The 19032-nt window shown below is 48.3% G+C and overlaps 1 protein-coding gene across 18 annotated transcripts in view; it reads right to left on the reverse strand.

Annotated features, from left to right (window-relative positions):
* The window catches only part of GRAMD1B (GRAM domain containing 1B), a 110824-nt gene that overhangs the window by 40129 nt on the left and 51663 nt on the right, over nucleotides 1-19032 (reverse strand). The window contains exon 1 of one of the 18 annotated variants that reach the window (XM_040652150.2): nucleotides 18656-18911. The exons of the other annotated variants lie outside the window; for them this stretch is intronic. The gene's annotated coding sequence lies outside the window, so the exon portion shown is untranslated. Of the gene's footprint in view, nucleotides 1-18655; nucleotides 18912-19032 lie in introns of those variants that run through there. 18 annotated transcript variants of the gene reach the window in all.

Raw genomic sequence — 19032 nt, forward strand, 5'->3', positions numbered from 1 at the left:
TTACATTGCATCTCCCAGCAAAAAAAAAGATACAAAGAAAGCATTAAAGCATTAGGAGGGACAGCTATAGAGCTATGCAGACACTGAGCAGCGTTGCATGGCAATTGCTTTAAAAACAATACTTAAGAGTACACCTTCTGCATGCTTTTTAAGCAGTTACTTTTTAACAGAGAGGTCCGTTCGTGTCAAAGCATTTCCGTGGTTATTTTGAAGGTTCACAGAATAGTTTCCTCCTCCTATGAAATTTAATAGCATGTTTACATATTTATGAGATAAAATTAATGCAATTACTTTGCTTCAGGGGAGGAGCAAATCACTGCAAGCGTTAGGGAGGAATTTGCCTTCAGCACACATACAGCACCGCGAGGTTGGTCAAATGTATTATTAACATTGTCATTGTCTTTCTCTGAATCTGATACTGGTTACCACTGGAGACAGACTAGCAATTCCAATGGACATACGGTCTCATGGCAGATGGAAACTCCCACTGTACTGCGCTTGAAACAATCCTCAACTTCCCAAGGAAAAAGTCAGACCGTGTTTTCTGAATAGAACAAGAGAGATCTTAACAATAATGTCTGATATTGCAACAGGCATATGCTAGAGAGGACCGTTCAGCTGCAGAGAACCAAAAACGTGTTATAAATTACATTCTAAACCGCTTAAGCACCCACAAATTAATAGTTACATCTGCTCTGAAGGGAGGCAAACCACCTGGAACAAAGCGGGATGAATAATAAGGTGAATTTTGGGAAGCAGTAAAGGGAGAACAATGCAAAATAATGCAAAGACTTCCATATCCCTGTGAAGCTCAGTGTGTGCCTGCTTCACACCCAGCCCTGCCACAGCCCCAGGACGCTCAGCTGCAGGTGTACCTCCAGAAGGGGTAATGAGGCTTTGTTTCCTCTCCCTCCCATCGCAATGGCTCCTGTAATTAACAGCAGGAACTGCAATATCTGATAATATAATATCAATTACCTTCAATGCCTTGCACATCTTCTCAACATAGTTACAACAATGCAATAATGCACTCGACAGTTAACGATCCATATCCAGACAGGTTTTTGGATGAGCCCTGCATTACCTCAAGGAGAGCACAAACCCTCTTCCTTCCAGCCTGCCTCACTCCATGACCTCAACAAAGCTGACAGAGGCTTTTATCCCCAGCACAGGTAGCATCCTCCTGAATGCAACCCAGTCTTGCAGCAAAGGTTTTATAAATCACAAATTACTCATCTCACATAGCCTCACATCATGCCTTGCCAGCAACAAGGTGCAGGTGTACAGGGACACCGTGTGTCTCAGGACTGGAAGACAAAGCTGGAGTTTTACATCCTCCCACTCACTCCTGTCAGTCATCACCATCAGCTCTCAGGGATTAATGGAAGATGCTGTGATCTTCAACCCTGACCAAATTGGTTTATTTCCCCCATCCCTCAGCGCTCCATCATTTCACCGTTCTAAAAACAACCATTCAACATCCTTCCACCCCCTCACCCTGATATCCTCCATGCGACCTCTCTCTCTTGCTCTTACCATGCAGCAGCACCATCCAGCTATAAGTTAAAAATAGAGAAGGCCAAGGGCGGAAAACCATCGCTCACTTACAGTCCTTTGTCCCCGGGACCTGATTCAGGCTTGTCCCCACGTGGCATATTCTCTTGCTTCATCCAGCTTTCTGGTTTTCAGTGGCACGAGCAGTTGGGCATCAAGAACTACTGCACTTTAGCTTAAAATTTCCTTCTATTCTGCTGAGCCAAAGCCAGGAGCTCCATGATAAATCTACCAGCTTCGAAAGGGGTTGTCCTGAAGATGCACGTGACTTACAGAGCAAAGGTATATATTCTCTGTACTGAATCAGTAATTTCCACGATAGACAGGATGATGCTAGTCATCAGTAATCTAAGGAGAGTAGTATTTTTAGGGAATAGGGATTCATCACATTCTCACTGTCCTTAGATACATGCAGGGCAATGAGCCCTTGTTTCCTACTGCTATCCCCTGCCAAAAAAATAATAAATAGCCACCTGTATAGCGTTGGGAGGATGGAGCAGCACAAAGCGAATCCTGTCTATCCCCGTCTCTGCAAATACATCAACACTGAGAGGAATGCAAAGCAGAACCGAGGCAGCAGCGTGCATGCTCCGAGACCTTTTAAGAGCAAGGGAGCACATGGGCAAACAAAAACACCGTCTTCCCGCAGCTGCTGCCTCCGGTGCGGTGCTGCGGGGCCAGACAGCGGGCTCAGCCCCTCCGGCCTCCCACTGCCCAGCCAGCAAGAGCTGTCCCTTGGTGGTGGGGGTGGGCGGTGGGGGTGGGCAGCCGGCGTGACGGGAAAAGCAGGAGGGGTGCGGGGAGAGCAAGCTGCAAACAACAATCAGATTTGATCCTCGTCGTTTCAAACAATCAAAAAGGCTGCCCTGGCAATTCCGCTGCAGGAGAGGTAGGGCGCACGCATGGGGGAGAATAAGGGAGAAAGGAATCAGGCTGGGGAAGGGGAAAGAAACGAAGCATCTCTGCAACATGATGTCACGCTGTCTGCTTTCAAGTCCCCCGAACAGAAAGGAGCAGCAATGGCAACCAACATGGACTCCAGATTTAATCTGCCTGGAAAGCGTACGTCTCGGACGGTAGATCTGCTCAGCAAACCTGTGCCCAGCATGGCACATGCAGCCCTCGGGCTCCGTCTTTCACGCACATATATGCACACGTCCACGCGCAGGCACACGTTCGGAGCCGGCAGACGGCACACACAGGCAGAGAGAGAGGAAGAGAGACACTGGCAACGGAACAGGAGAGGAACACTAACCTGGTAGCCATTAGGGACCGGAGCGCGGCGCGGAGCAGCTAGGAATTCATTCATTCATGCACTCGCGTGTGGTGGGAGCAGAGCGCTGGGGGGGAGGCAGCTCACCTCCAGCACCATCGCCGAGCCCCTGCTGAGGGATGGGGGATAAGGGCGGGGGTCCCTCACGGACACCCCCAACCCTCTCTCCCGGCTGCCTCACGCGCTGTCCAGGCGCCTGCCATGGTTCGGCCTCCCCGCTCCCCCCGCCCCGCTCTTTGTGCTGCTGGTGATGCCGGGTGCCGCTCCCCGCACCGCCGGCTCTTTCACACCCGCCGCTGCACGCGCACACACGCGCACACGCGTGCGCATGCACGCAGCCTGTGGGCTGCCGCTTTACATAACGCGAGCCCCTTAATGCCTGGGGATCCATCCCTGCCCACCAGAAGGGGGAGGGGGAGCTCCTGGGATTTTTCCCAATGGCCCCCGATTGTAATCTTGGCGTTTCTGGGTGCTGTTCGGCAAGTCTGGCTAAGCCTATGAGTGAAGATCCTCCAGGTTAAAAAAAATACATCCCTTCATTCTCCCTGTGCACACACCCATCCATTCCTGTGTGCAGGAGAAAGTTTCAAAACCTGCAAGCATGTCAATACAAGAACAGTCAGGAAAATTAGACCCTAATTAACAGGCAAAGTGGATTATCTAAACTGAATGAAACACCGTGAGGACACATTCCGAATTAAGGTGACCTCAACTCAATTTAGCTCGCTCCATCCACAAAGCTAATGAGGTTTAATTTTTCATGCCTAGCCATGTATAAACAGGCCTGGGGATTTTTAAGAGTTGTATCATGGGAAGCTGGTGGCTTTGTTGTAGCGTCAGTGAGGTTTCTGGAGGACACACACACCTGCTCCTGGGCACCTTTAGGCCAAAGATGCTGCACCAGTTTGGTCACAGTGGTGTAGAAACGCGTGCCTTCTCATCACCTATCAGGGATGTTTGCTGTAAGAGCTCCCTGTCATGGCAATCGAGCCAGGAAGGCAACTCCAGAGCATGATTCAGAGTACCTAAGCCAGGCATCTGCAGCAAAATTTAGATGCTGCAAATGACCCCTTGGAGACGCACTGCTCCCACTGCACCTTAAGTGATGTAAATATGCATTGCTCTGCCCTCCGCTTCCTTCTGTTGTATTTTACCCACTCCAGGCACTGAAACAGGGCTGACAATTTTCACTTCAGAATCAGTCACCACTTTCAGCACCGGTGTCCCAAAAGACCGTCTCTCCAAAAGGCTGATCATCCAGCGCCTCACTATAATCAAAAGCAGTGGGAGTAGGAGGTGCTTTGCTCCTATGAATCAATGATCTGCACCAGCACACGTGCCCCCGTGCAATTCAAATGCTGTGTATGATTTTAAATTGAAAAACACTCTCATCATACACCTACTCAGATCAGGATAGCGGAACAATAACAGCATTTTTTAACATTACTGAAAGAATGCACATACGTGCACATCCCCTCCCTGTGCACAAGCCACTGTTCTAACAAATGCATTGTGTATCATTAAGAGAACCATCAGCTCAATGCTAATTCTGTGACATCCTTCTTGTGGACACGCTTCCTTCTACACCTTTTCCCATTGCAATGCTGCCCATGACCAGCATCAAAACCTCCCAAATATACCACTGGCTCACAAAACCTAATTTCATGAAAGAAAACCTGGTTTTATTCCCCTAATTCCATCAGTACACATTCATTTGGGTTGTGTTCTCAAGGGTTTATCCCTACTTACAAGAAAACCTTCTGTTAAAATGAGACAGCGATGTTTCTCAAATAATTACATGTTTACAAATATCTGAGATTTACAAAGAGCATCAAAAATAATCCATAACACCACCGCAAGAGACAACTACCACTTCACCCATTAATGTCTGAATTCAGACATTAGACATTCAGACACCCTAGCTGTAGCAAGGCAAACCCTGCCAAGATGAAAGAGATGCATTTTTAGAAGTAACAGCACTAAAAACTGTAGTTAATTCAAGGCTAGATTATCCACCTTTGGAAAACAATACCAAGAAAGGCTCCATGCTTTTCTAAATTCTGTTCTGCACCTCAAACAAAAATCAGTTTGGGCATGTCTTATACTTCAAAGGAGGCAGCTGAATGACCCCAAGGTCTGTGAACCTTTTCTGTTTGTTTCTGTATGACATTCAAAGTCATGCATAGAGAGCATGTTAAGGCCCAAAGCAGGTCATAAAATGGCAAGACAGGTCTAGCACCTGAGGTTAAGACCATCCCTCTCTTCAGAGAGACACAAGGTAAGATGAATCCAAAGAAAGTTTGGCTTCTAAAAGCAATGTAAGAGCAGCTGTAAAAATGCAAGGCTTACCTGAAGAAAAGCTTTTTAGGCTTTGCTTGTGCAAAAGGCAAAGTTATGGGTAATTTGAAACCTCAAGTGCTTTAAGAACTTAATTAGATCTTCAAAATTCAACCATGAACTCAGCAGAGGGAGAAACATTCTGGGTATGTTTCTGGATCTCTGGAGCACCATTCATGTCACTACGAAGACAGCTTGTTGAGATGTTTTGGTAACAGTGCAATGGCAAGAGGATCTTCACAGCCTTTACAGAAGTTTTCTTAAGCTACCAGCTCCCATTCAGTTCAAGAGTTGCAGAACCCATTTTATGTTGACCTGTTCACATAACAGTTGCACATAACACTCTCACCTCTTGCAGTGGTGCTAGAAAAGCAAGACAAAGCACCAGCACATGATTTCCTGCGAGGTCAGCTTGGGAAGGCCTTGACTGCTGATCTTCTCACGACATGGCCTCACACCACTGCCCCAACACCACACTAATGAGCCCCACAGTGGGGTGGAAGCTCCCACAACAGCAGCACTCCTGCAAGGAGCTCCGGTTCCAAGAACGCACACCTGCAGCAGACAGCACTGCCCAGCCGAAACTCAAGCATGTTAACGCATATTGAATCTCAGGTGAGGGGAAATGATGCACGGGCCATGTAATTAAAGCCCAAGGCTGACAGTGGATACACAGGAGACAGTCTGAACATACAAGGCCTACAGAAGAAGGAGTGGATGTGAGGTGCACTCTGCATCCAACGGGAGTCATCATGCTCTCCATGCAATCCACACCAGGGACAGAGGAATGAAACAGCAATCTTTTCAAGTTTGTCTGCAACACGTGAGCAGTGAGGGCCTGGATTTGAAAACAGGTAAGATCTCTCATTGCTCCTTTCCCAACCATTCCTTGCTCGTTTTTAATGACCTATTTTGAAAACTGAAAGCCATTGAGTTTTACCCAACAGGTCAAATCTTCAGCTGAGCTCAGAACAGAACCAAGGACAGTTACACTCCCACAGTACTTCTGATGTCAGCTTCAGCAGAGCATACCAGAAACCTCAGAATGTGTGTCCTCAGGGGATCCTCAGTGGAGCACTACAACCTCAGGATCTGCAAGTAAGATTAGTGTTAATGGGTAGCTGACTTATTTGGATGGTAATTAATGTTTTGCTCACATCACTGTTGCAGCACAGAAGCTGTGTTTCTCCATCACACCCCCTTCTCTGTGACTGGGATGTGCAGTCCTGTTGGCTGCCACCTGCACACAGAACATCAGGGCAGCCTCCAGCACACAAAGCGGGTGCTGCACTTCAAACCCCAGTATTCTCACCCCGTTAAGCAATAAAGAGAATTTCCAGAACTCTTCCTTCTCCCTTTGCAAAAAAAAATGGGCTCCCAGATGGGTACCAGAACAAGCCAAAACCTTGTTGTAGCACTCAGAACTGACAACAGCATTTTCATGGATGTGATGGCTGCTAAGAGCACATGGGCTCCTCCAGCATGGGGGAGGAAGGAGGCATTCATGTGCTCAAAGGCATGGGAAGGCCAAGGGGGGAGGAGGAGAACAAGGAGAGAGAGAACAAAGTGTCAACATCTTAACTGGGACACACAAAGAGCCAGTTCTTACTAAGAACTTAATCCAAGATTAACAAGAGGTCAGCTACCTCTGCAAGGAGAGTGCACTAAAAGGAGCTAATTAGCTCTCCTTAATTGCACAAAAGGAACCACGCAGAATTCAAGGCATTCACAGCAGCAGATCCTACCTCACCCAGGAAACAGAGTCCTACCTGTCGGGATTGCACCATGCTCCAAACTGCACACAGTGAGCTCGGAGAAGGAAAGGTGACACGATGTCATGACAGATGTCATGACAGTGTGTGGGGAGTGAGGGGCAGCACCAAGGGGTAAGGCATCTGAGGGAGCACTGGAGCCTCCTTTAAACAGGACAAGTGACTTCAGTGTGCCCAGGATCTTTATAGGCAGTTTTATCATCAACCACTACTATCACACATGGAATTGCCCAAGATCTCTGCAGTGATATTTTCATAAACAACATTATCCGTGAGGATACATAATGCACTTGCAACCCTCTTTAAATCTGTGCAGTATCTGAAAATGAGGAGGAAGGACAGGAAAAGGGAAACCAGTCCATGTCTCTCTGTAGGCCTGACACTGCTCTGCACATTGAAGCCAAAAGAAAGGTTGTAGATGCCCCATCCATCCCTGGAGGTGTTCAAGGCCAGGTTGGATGGAGCCCTAGGCAGCCTGGTCTAGTATTAAATGGGGAGGTTGGTGGCCCTCCCTGTGGCAGTGGGGCTGGAGATTCATGATCCTTGAGGTCCCTTCCAACCCAGGCCATTGTGTGCATCACATCCCTCTATGGCATGGCATCCTGGTAAGGACAAATAGCAAGAAGAAAGCAAATATCCAGCTAACCACACAGAGGCAACAGCTCCAGCCTGGAACCCATTGGTTTGGGATGATGCAGTGGAAAAGGCTGACCTCCCACAGCCTGCTCTGAATTTCTAATGATACCTTCCAAAAATTACTATTTGCGAACTGCGTATTGGCAAGAGTGCACCAATTCCTGATGTGACAGAGAAGGTATTTATATTCTAAGTGATGCAGCTATTACACTGCGCCATTTCCTCCTATGCCAAACTCTGAACTTCTGATGGTTTCTGTGTTCTCAAAGGCAGAACTGTAACTTCACAAATACTTTGATGAAAACTTTCATTGACACATTCGTGTACATCACCTGCAGAACGGACTGAAGCATTTCAGTGAAGGGATAACCACTGGAAACACTTGAAATGCTGAACTTTTTCAAACTGAAGGCAAATATAAAAGCAACGCCTTTCTTAACAAGTTCATTCCCACAAGCCTCTCCTCCATTCCTCTATACTTGTGTTCCTCGCCAATTTTCCTTTGATATTAAGTCCATCTCCTTTTTGCCTCTGAAGCCATCACATGCTCTGTCCCACTGCATTGATGATAAGCTGTTGCATGTTTTCCTCCAGAAGCACTCGTGCCGCACTGACAGATAATGCGTACTGCAGTCGGTGTACTTGGAAATGAAGATTAACCAGCACATCAATAACACCAGTAGAAGTCTCGGAGCTCGAGCACTAAATGTAACACCAACATTTCTCTGTTTCCTAGCACTGTGCTGAGGGCTGGGCAGCTTGCAGGCAGACAGAGCCCTCGCCTCAAGGAGCTGACAGTGTCAGCCTTCAACCCTGCAGTGAAGGGCATGGGGACAGCAGGCTGTGCTTGGTCCAAATCCTACTGTGCTCAAGGAGATACCTTCGACTGCAAGGTCTGAGGGCATCCTGGGTGCAAGAAGCGTGCCCAGTTTAAGATAGGATGAAGGGAAAAGCAAAACAACAGGTTAACCACAGTAATAATGTCATACACACAGATAAATAGCAGTAGAAACAGGAGATCAGCCATTAATGACAGGCTCCTGCAGGATCATTACAAAACTGCCTCTGTTATCTGCGTATTTCTTTTCTTACCCCTTCAGGATGGAGGCAAATATCACACATCACTGTACTTTCAGTTATATTTAGACCAACATCAGACAAGCAGCAGCCAAACATCACCTCAAACCCAAAGCACACCAATCCCATCCTTTGGACAGCGCTCAACATGAGAAAGTCACATCCACTCTTGCTCCAAATAGCCGGGAAGCAACCCTTACGTACGCTGCCCTTAGGCACGCTGAGCACAAAGGGAGAACTCCCCGCCATCTGGGTAAAGCTTCAATAGCTGCCATTGGAGAGAGCAGAATGCACATCAGCTGCTCGGTGCCAGTGGCCGGGCTACAGCCAGCCTCCTGGTACAGCCATGCCCCACTGCTGCAGTCCCCTCCGCTCCCAGCTCCGCGCCGCACTGCACGGGAACAGCCCAGACCCATGAGTACATTTATTTAAAAGGAAAAGGGCACTACAAGGGTGCCATCTCTTTCTTTAGCACTGCCTGGTGCAACGTTCGCTTCCACATCATGTCATACAGCTGCAGTTACAGCAGCTGCTCCGTTTTTTGGGGCTGCTCAAATCTCTTTATTCCAACCAAAATCAGCCTTTTAAAGCCTTCACCAATCACTGCTTTCAGACCCCCCTGAACCACCAGCGATCTTCTCTCCGGCCACCCATTCAGACACAATGGATCCAGCCCCACTCTCACTAATCGACTTTCTTAACCTTGCATGACCCTTTCCTTCCAGGATGGGCTCAGATTCCAGTAATCCTGCTGGCCTCACCCAGAAACCCACTGAGCAGCTACTCAGTGCAGCCCTTACTCCTGCCCAGCACAGACGCGCTGCTCTCTAAGAGCCTTGCCCAGCTTCTCCCCTACACCCCACTCCCTCCCATCCCAGCTTCCACTTTCCTGGCAGCCCCCTGTGCCCCATCCCAGCCCCGCACTGCGTCAGGACATCTTCCCGAGGAACTGGCAGACCTCTGCACGCACTCAGACACACGGAAACCTGCATCCACAGGGAGAGTCCTGCTGCCTGCTGGGGAGGTGAGCAATGAAGAGCAAACTGCTTGCACCGCCTGTTACCACATTGCCTTTCCCGAGGCACAGCACTGTGTCTTCCCTGCTTCTCTGCTCTCCGATTCTGAAATCATTTAAGCTGCAGACAGCAGCAGTTCTGCTGAGGGAGAGATCATTAAAGCACGCGAGCTTCTCCCTGCTCCGATGCATTTTGTGCTCTCAAAAGTAGTTGACATAAAGATTCCCCGCTCTGATAGCAGCCCGGCATTGCTGAAACAAAGCCTTCTTTGCAACGTGCCACCAGCTCTGGCATCTCAACTGGCTGCTGCCCACTGGATAAAAACGCACCCACTGTCTCTTTAAGAATGCTCGTATCCCACATCAGCAGGGCTTCCTTAACCCTGCCTGCTCCTCGCTCCCTTCGCTGACCACAGCTGCAGATGTCACAGCTTCCTCACTGTTGTCACCTCCTGCTCCGACCCACCCGTCCTGCACACCCCTGGCATCCCACACCACGCGCGAGCTGTGCTTTAGCAAACATCCCAGTGTTCTGAAATGCAGGGAGGACTCCTGTGACGACAGAGGAGCAGTCAGCACTGACCCAAGCATCCTGAATACCTCTAGATTCACCCCCCCTCCCTCCCACAAGCCACTCTTGTCTGAACAGACTACCACTCCTACAGACAGCTGGAGCTTCACCTTGCAGACCCTGGGTGCTGGGCAGCCCCTCACCCCACCAGGCACAGCCCAAGCTTTCTGCCTCCTTGAGACATCAGCAGGCAGCGCAGCCAGCTGCAGGAGAAACAGTTGCCTTCAACACAGGGGTGTTTCCAAATATAAACTCTAGGAAAGGCCAGAAAGGTTATAAAATGCAGAAGGTAACAATATGACTCATGTTGAAAGCATATATAAACACACACATAAAAATCTATATATAAATACATATGAAAGCCTGTCTCATAAGAAAAATAAACAGGCTGTGATTGCTTCTCTTCTGTGCAAAGCATGAAGATAGCTATACTCCCCCAGTGCTTTATTTTGTTCCTACTCCATACAGGCATTATAGAGGCAACAGCAAAGCACATACATCAAGCCAAGGAACTGAGAAAGCAAAGAAGTAGCACAGCTCTACATTCCCGTACAGGAATAAGCTCAAAGGAAAGCAACAAAAACATCACATTATTCATGAGGCTCATTTATGAAAAGACACTTGAAGGTTAAACAAAGCAAAGTAGTCAACAAATATTTGAAGAATGTAAATGCCATGGAGAAAGAGAAGCCGTATTAAAAGATTTTATAACAATGAGCGAGGAGATGAAGCTAAATTGAGGAGAAAAAAACGAGGCTGAAGGCAAATGGTTGCAGTCAGGAGAATGAGAGGAGTGGTACAGCCATGCTCATAAATAGCATTAGATAACCATTAATAAGGCAGAATAGGGAGCTGTGCAGCACTGTCAGGGGCAAGATCATTGACTCAGTTCCACCAAGTCCTTTTCTCTCCCTCAGTTCTGCTTCTCATAACTTTCCTAAGAGGCAGCAACCCAACCCAATAACTTTTTGGTTGCCCCTGCTGAATAGCGATGTGAGTCTCCTTAAACGTCTACACTCAGCTGGATCAGTGTTACACATCTTTGAGCACTACAATTTAGAGTTACTCTGTGTTACTGAGTCACCTGCAAAGCTTTCATCTGATGCATTTAAGACTGTGAGCCTAGAAAGAACAAATGCCTTTACAATCATTACAGTATTTTTAATTGTGAGGAAGACACAGGTTGCTTTTGGGCAACGTGGGTTCAGCCTGCAACGTTGGCCATGTCAGCTATGAGAAATGCAGTGATGTGGTAGGCTGGTTTGCATCATCTGCAAGCCAAGGTTATTATCATTTCATTTTCTCTACCCTTTCCCTGCATGGCGTGCTGTAACTGTGGCTGCAACTCCTCAGGACTCACACTGCCTCTTGTGCATGAAACTCTCCTTGCGTGGTGAAGAGCTATTTGCAAAACCTTCTCACTAGAAAAACAACACAATTTCAGCTCCATTTCCTAAATCACTCCTGCTATGACCCGTCGTCAATCAGAATGCCACAAGAGTCAAAGGGATAAAAGCTTAGAAAAACAACACTGCGTGTATCTGAACCGATGCTGCAGTTTCATTACCTTGAAGCAGCCACTGAGTGCTGCCAGAGTCCCTGAGCTGCAGCTGAGACACACACGGACCATTCCAAGGCCTACAGCACAGCAGCACTTCACCTCCCAAACCCCATTCCTAAAACCCACATCAGACTGAAGGCCACCACATCGCTTCTTAATTACTGACAGATCTGAAAAAAAAAAAAAAACAACTGCAGTTCTGAGGGCTGCAAACCCACAACCCAATTTCCCCATAAACAAAGGATGCTTCTTTCAGAACTGCGTAGCTGCTTTATTTCTATTCCTAACAGGTCAGAAAGACACCAAAATTACAGCCCTATCTTTCCACCAGCTTTCTAAAATGCCTGTCCCCAGAGCAAACCTTTTAATTCACAGCACTTCATGCACCATCCCTCACTTGTGTAGAGCTTCCAAACGACTCCCCTGGAATCCTCGGATTCTCTTCTTGCCGTCACTTAAACCCAGGCTTGTTTGCTTAGTATTTCATTTAAAGAACACATCTAGTTAAAGAGAGAGCTGTTCTCTACACCAAAGATAAACAAGTTGTTTTCCCTCCTCCCTCCGCAGCTAATTTGGTGCCTTATATCATGTGAATATATGGATTTTTTTTTTTACATTACCACATTTTTGCTGCTCCTGACTGCATACCTCCTTCTTTTCCCCTACACCATTTTCACTCAGCTCGTGTTCTCCTCCATTTTTCTCCTCCTACTTCCAAAATTAGGTGTGGTGAAACCACATTCATCCAAACCTGAGATTCCAAGTGGTTTAAAATTACCCCAAACACCAAAACCCTGCCACCAAAAAACACCCTTCCATCTCTGCTCCTTGGCCATATGCGTAGAGTGGCTGTGACTCCACCCAATGAGAATGGCAGCACTTCACATCCCGTGTTAGCAAACAAAAAGCAGAACATCCACTGCCAGGCCCCTGGGCTAACCACAGAGAGCCTACTGTCCAAGAAAAATGGTTATGGACAATAAACCACTGCGCAGAGTGAAACGTAACCACCAGCACAGACCTAAAGCCGGCCAAATGGAAAACTCCAGCAAAGGAGAAGCTTAGAGAACATTCCACCATCTTGCATTGAGCATGTGGCTCTGAAAGAGCTGCAGAAGGAAAAGAAAAGCAACAAACCTATGCATACGTTTTGGTCTAAAGTACCCTTTTCTGAACTTGCTTATTTTATGCTTGGATAGTATTGCTGCTATTATATCTCAATTTATATAATTTACTTTTCCAGACTCAAAATACTGCAAATGAACGGTTACCGTGCATAGTAAGCATCAATTATAAACATAACAGCAGTCCGATATTGAGTTGCACTTTACAACCAGGACTGAAGTGTGCAACATGCAAAGGAACACTCAAGAACAGGCACAGAGCTGCTAAACAGGGCAAAGCATGCCTGCATGCCACTGGTGAGCTTGGAGTTGGGAGTGTGGAGTCCTGCTCCCGAAGGAACTTTCTGTTGGTAAACGTGATTAACCGAAAGAGATCTTAACCAGGATGCTGACACTTGTGTAATGTGCCACAAGAGCCCTGGTGGCAATGGTTGGCTCTTTCAAGCCTTGACCTTGCCCACTTATCGAACAGAATAGCCCTGACTGAGCAAAAATGTAAAATATGTGAGTGTTTGTGTTTACTTCAATAGAACCATTGATACACGTGGGGTGAATCACACACAGACTGCTGAGCAGTGCTCTCCATGCCCTTCCTGCACATGCAAATACCAAATGGCTTCAGCAGGAGGGAGCAGAAGGGGGAAGAGATAGCAATGGCATGCCCCATTCTGCAGGCAGAGAAAGCAGCACACAGGCAAGACTGTGATCCATGTGGACAGACCCTGGCAATAATGGCCTCTTCCAATTCCCAGGTCCTGTAGCCAGGGCCTTGCTTCTCACTGGAAGGTGCCCAGCAGTTAAACAGCACACCAAGAGCCTCCACTCCACATCTACGCCTTGACAGAGATAACCAGTTCCTGATAAATCTTATCCACAACCACTTCTTTACTGCATTTACCTCTCTTCATGCTTTTTCCTCCTGCTTACCTGAGAAGAGGAACCTCAGGAAGAGCCACGTTGCAGCCTCTCTGCTCTCAGCCCTGAGCAAGCAGTGGCTGCAGGACTGCAGGACGGCTCCAAGCAGTTTGCCCTTCACTTGACATTTGTGAGGCTGCTGAAGGACTACACAGCCAGCAAGGTGATTTTACCATCCGATAAGCACAGAAGGCAATTTTAGAGGGACACAAATGATTGGGATTCAATCAGTCAAGATAATCTGCAGCCCAAGGAGAAATCTGGGGGACGGATGCTGGGTGCTGGCAGCACAGCTCTGCACTGCCACAGTGTATGTCACGCTGTCCTCAGAGAGCTCTCCATCAGCACATGTATATTACAGAACAAAACATTGGCTGTTCATCTCGTCTGGAGTCAAAACCTGATGCTGAAAGCAAACTCTGTTACAAACAAAATAACACCAAAGGGGAGCTCTGCAAGTCTGCCATCGCACAGAACCAGAGCAGACCAAACCTCAGACCAAGGGGCTCACAATGACTCAGTTTTTCTTCACACAGTCTACTTCCACTGAAATTTTCTGTTTGTTTTAAACTCAAGAAGTCCCTTTGATTGTACCGTATACCATATTAGCACTGAAAGCATTAATTCAATGTGTGGCCCAGGACAAAAACTGGAAATGAGCCGATCTCGGTTCTATTTCTGGCTGGTTACTGCTGCTGAGCACAGCCTGGCCATGCGAATCGCATGCGAGGTTTTCCCTTCCCATCAGCACGCTTGGCCTGGGCTCTCAGCTGCTTGCTATCGCTTCCCACTCCCTAAAATCCCAGATAAATTAGCACAAAACCTGCTGCTCATCACTTGATCATGCCATGAAACCATCTACAAAATTAATCTAGAGATACCACTGGAAGTTTTTTTGAGCCATCTGACACAACACCATAATGTCTGCTCCTGCTAAGAGAGAGAGGAGAGAGCCCGTACCTATCACAGGTTCAGCCACATACCCAGAATATTCTGGATGCAGAACGTCATGCAGGCTGACCTACCAATACGGTTCCCTCTTCCCACCACATCACAGCAAACGGGAACGTTCTGACTCCCCACATCCATTGCAGAACGTGCAAAGAGGGGAAGCACCTCGTTTCCAAAGGGTAGAGCCCCATTCAGAACTCACACGTATGTGGGTCATCTTTGATGGCTGTGAGGGGAGGACTGTCAGCATCTATTCCTTCTGAACAAAAAGCAGAGGGGGAAAAAAAAGATGTAGAGGCAAGAAGACCCGGTTAACACAGGGCACACTGACACAGATAAAGTTTAACTCCTAACAGGAAGGTCAAACACAATATGCACAATGGCACAATTATGTAATTGCAGCTGAACTCTTTTGCTACCCTCCTCCAACGAATCTGAGCAAGGACCAATGTTAAAACCCATCTTTCATGTGCACTGCAACAGAACTAAGTTCATCTCCACCACTCAGGGCAGCTCTTTAACTCTCTGCAGCGTGGAGGTGAAGCTACAAATCATTTATGCCTCATCACTGTTTCACTGAGTAATTAAGGAAGCGTGAATCCTGGACACCCCACACCCACACGTGTCACTTCACTGCATCACAGCAAGTCCAGATCCTCTATCTCACATTCCTGCTTTCCCTGTTATTTCAGGCTTCGAAGAAGTTGCAAGGCTGGACCGTAAGGACAAAGCTACAAAGGAATAGCGTGATGCTGATGGAACCCTTCACTCCTCTTCTAAATACCTGTGGCTCTGAGACCCTGTTAGGACCCTCTGCAAGGGCAGGTGCCTCTGGCCAGCTCTGCATACAAAGGAATCCTGCAATCACTGCCTTACAGCATGCCTAACTGAAACCACCCCACGTTAATCTTCCCTGCTCCCTGACATCAAACAAGGGCTAATTTTAGCTCCGCTGTTCTGTAACCCTACCTAGTTCCCATCCCACCCCCACAACTACATAATAGATCCTTCCTTCACATAAGTAGGGTGTTGGAACATTCACAGTTTTTTTCTCACCCACAGGCACTTGCAGAAAAATGAATTACAGACTTATTTTTAGGCAGAGCCTTTGGCCTTTATTTTCTCCGTAGGTTCCATGCAGAGGGTCCTGAGGCTAAGAAATACCCAATCAACAAACAAGCCATGCAAAAGGAACGAGAAAAGGAGGCAGAGCTTTGCTCAGCATCCTATTTATGGGACGTGGAGCTCAGCTACCAGCTTGCTTTGGTCCCTGCAAGACTTCTTCAGTCATTTGCTTTGGCCCAGAAGCCCGAGGAAGGGAGCAGAGCAGCAGCAGCAAGCAGCAGTGCCTGAGACTGCAGAGGAAAGAGAGCACAAGTCCTCAAACAGCATTAGAGCAGCACCTTGTGACACAAAGACGACCTATCACACCAGGACACCGGGCCCCAGTGAGACAAATACATGTTGTGGGATGGCAACGAGGCACCGGGGAGCTGCAGGGTCGTTTTGGATAGCGGGATGCTGGACTGCAACAGTAGGACGTGGTGCTGGAACTTCCTGGCCTTGCACCACGACACCATACTGTCACATCGCGATGTCACGAAGCTGCGATGGTTACACAGCAGGACTGTGCTGTGCTGCAGTGTGCTGTGACAGCCCAGTGACTCGACAGCACGCAGCTACGCTCTGACACGACACCAGATGGTGATGAGATCATTTTGGGCAAAATTAGGAGGCGGGCTGCAAAAATGCATGACATCGGCCCAGGGCTCAGCACGCGGTCCTGTGCCAAAACAGCGCTCCCCCTGCGACTCACAGGTGGCCAAAGGAGCCCTGAGAAAACGCCCTGCAGCATCCTGAGCAAAGCAGGAGCACCAAACGAAGGGGTGGGCTGAAGGCAGGCGGGCGCACATCCTCGTGGTCAGAGGGGGCAGCTCCTGCTGACAGCACTCTGTCCCCGCGCTGCTGCCCTTCCTGGTACAGAAAGAAATCATGTGTCCTTTCAGAACTGTTCCATGCGGAAATCTGCATTAACCCCAGCAGTGCTGCCTCGAATTGGAACCACTGCTTCTAAAGGACCAAACCACGTATGAGGCGCTTTTTTCACTTGAGACAAATGCTAACCCTGCAAAGCAAACTCATTATGAATATTTGAGGCCATCCAACCCACGTGGAGGTACCCAAACCGTGTCTGACGAGCAGCAGAGAACTCTGCAGTCTGTTTAGGTCTCTGCTCCTGGAACCACACTGACCAGCCCAGCAGGGACACGCAGATCTACATAGGTGAACCAGGACTTGAACAGCATCCTTAACACACCCTTTGGTGCCTAGATACTGCTGAACAACAAAGTAAATAAAACTGCGTGCAAACACAGACGTCCTTGAGAAGGAACATAACAACTGCTGCAGAGATTCAAAACGTTGCATGCTTTGAGCCCTCAGAACAGCCCACCTGCTTCTCTTGGGATTCTGAGGAAGACGAAGGGGGTGCTGGGGTTTGGGCAGCACTCTCTAAGTGTTCCCAGGGAAGAGCATAGGCCATTTGCACAGCTCCCTATTGCCCACACAGCCCCAGGGCAGCACTGTGCACCCAGCAGCTCGGCAGGAGCGCCGGGCACACGCAGTTCAGAGGGAAGAGCATCACCTGCTGAAGCACTACGACCATTTCAGTGGTGCAGGAGGGACCTCACGCCCCCATCCAGCTCCTGCTCCTGCCCAGCATCGCCTGCTCACTTCTGAAGCCTGACAGCATTAACAGATTGGCTTCCATGCTAATCGTTATAAGCACTGTGATAGAACTGAGCGTGCAAAAGTGCTCCAGTTACACAACTAACGGGAACGGCCAGTGCTGCTCACGGATGGGCTGAGCCGAATGCAGCAGGGTGCCATGTTATTGCAGATCCACACCATCATGGCACTTCTAACACATGCTCAGCTTTACCCGGTAGTACGCTAAGCTATTATGCAACTCATCAGCCCAACTGCATACCACGTAAAGCAGCAAAGGGGACAAAAAAGCTACGTATGATTTCCAAACTCTAACAGCTATGCTTTTTGCATGCTCTACCTTACATATGGTCGTACGCAGGCAGGAAAGCTCTAAAGGCTCTAACTGCAATTAAATAAAAGGCAAAAGTACAGAAATCAGAAGAGATGCCCTATTGAGTCATCCCTGGCTCCAGCCTGTCCCCTGGGGCCCAGCACAGGATGCTTCCTACTGCTGTACCCCACTGCTTTTCTTCCACAGCAGAAAAGAATAATAAAAATAGCCACAATGAATAAAATAACAAACAAAAAAATAACTCTGCTGCTTTCTCACACTTTACGGGCAAGGATCTCAGAGTACTAAATTCAAACTGATGCGAAACTGCAGAGTTCAGCAAGAGGCCGTTATCCCTATGATTACTCCCTTTACCATTAGAGAGGAAGAGGATTAAGAAACAGGCCTTCATTGCTCTTCTCATCCCCTCGGTGATTCCAATCCAAATTACAAAGTCACATTCCATCATTCCACGATGGAACCGTTCCCATCTGATAAAGTTGTAATTAAACTGATTTCATCTTTGTAATTCAAAGGCTGTTTACTGCAGCTCGGTACTTTTGACGTGCTCAAGATTTTATACAGACCTCAGCTAGCCGAGTTTTATTACACGCACCATATGCATAACTGCAACTGTATGCATCGCCTACCCGTGTAAAGCACCGACCTTCAAAAACGCGAGCAATAAAAATATTTACATGCAAACGTTTCAGATACACACCCAGCTTCGCCGAGCAGCTTCCACCCCCACACCCATCCCTTCTGCTCCCCCCCGGGTTGCTCCCCCGAACCCCCCGGAGCAGCACGGCGTTACGGAGCGCCGCGGTACCTGCAGGGCGCTGCCAACTCCCAGCCGTCCTTACGGAAAGATGTCGACAAGGTGCATATCCCCGAAAGCAGCTATTTAAAGGACAAGCCTAGCACAGAAGCCATTCCATGCACGTAGGGCGCAAGCCATATTCGCCACCTTTCTTCGGGGAAAAGCTCTGTTTTCTCTATCTCAACGCGTACGCTCCAGGCGCTCAGGTGCGCGGACGCGATGTGCGCGCATCCAGGGATGCAAATTCATGCACAGCCCCGAAGAGAGCGCTCAGAGGAGGAGAAGCGGCGGCGGCGGCGCGGAGGCAGCAGATGCCCGGAGCAGAGGACGGCGCGGAGCTGAGGCGGAGATGCCCGAGCAGGAACCGCACCGCGGATTCGGGGGAT

The sequence above is a fragment of the Gallus gallus genome, chromosome 24 (genome assembly GCF_016699485.2).
Source record: "Gallus gallus isolate bGalGal1 chromosome 24, bGalGal1.mat.broiler.GRCg7b, whole genome shotgun sequence".
Lineage (NCBI taxonomy): Eukaryota > Metazoa > Chordata > Aves > Galliformes > Phasianidae > Gallus > Gallus gallus.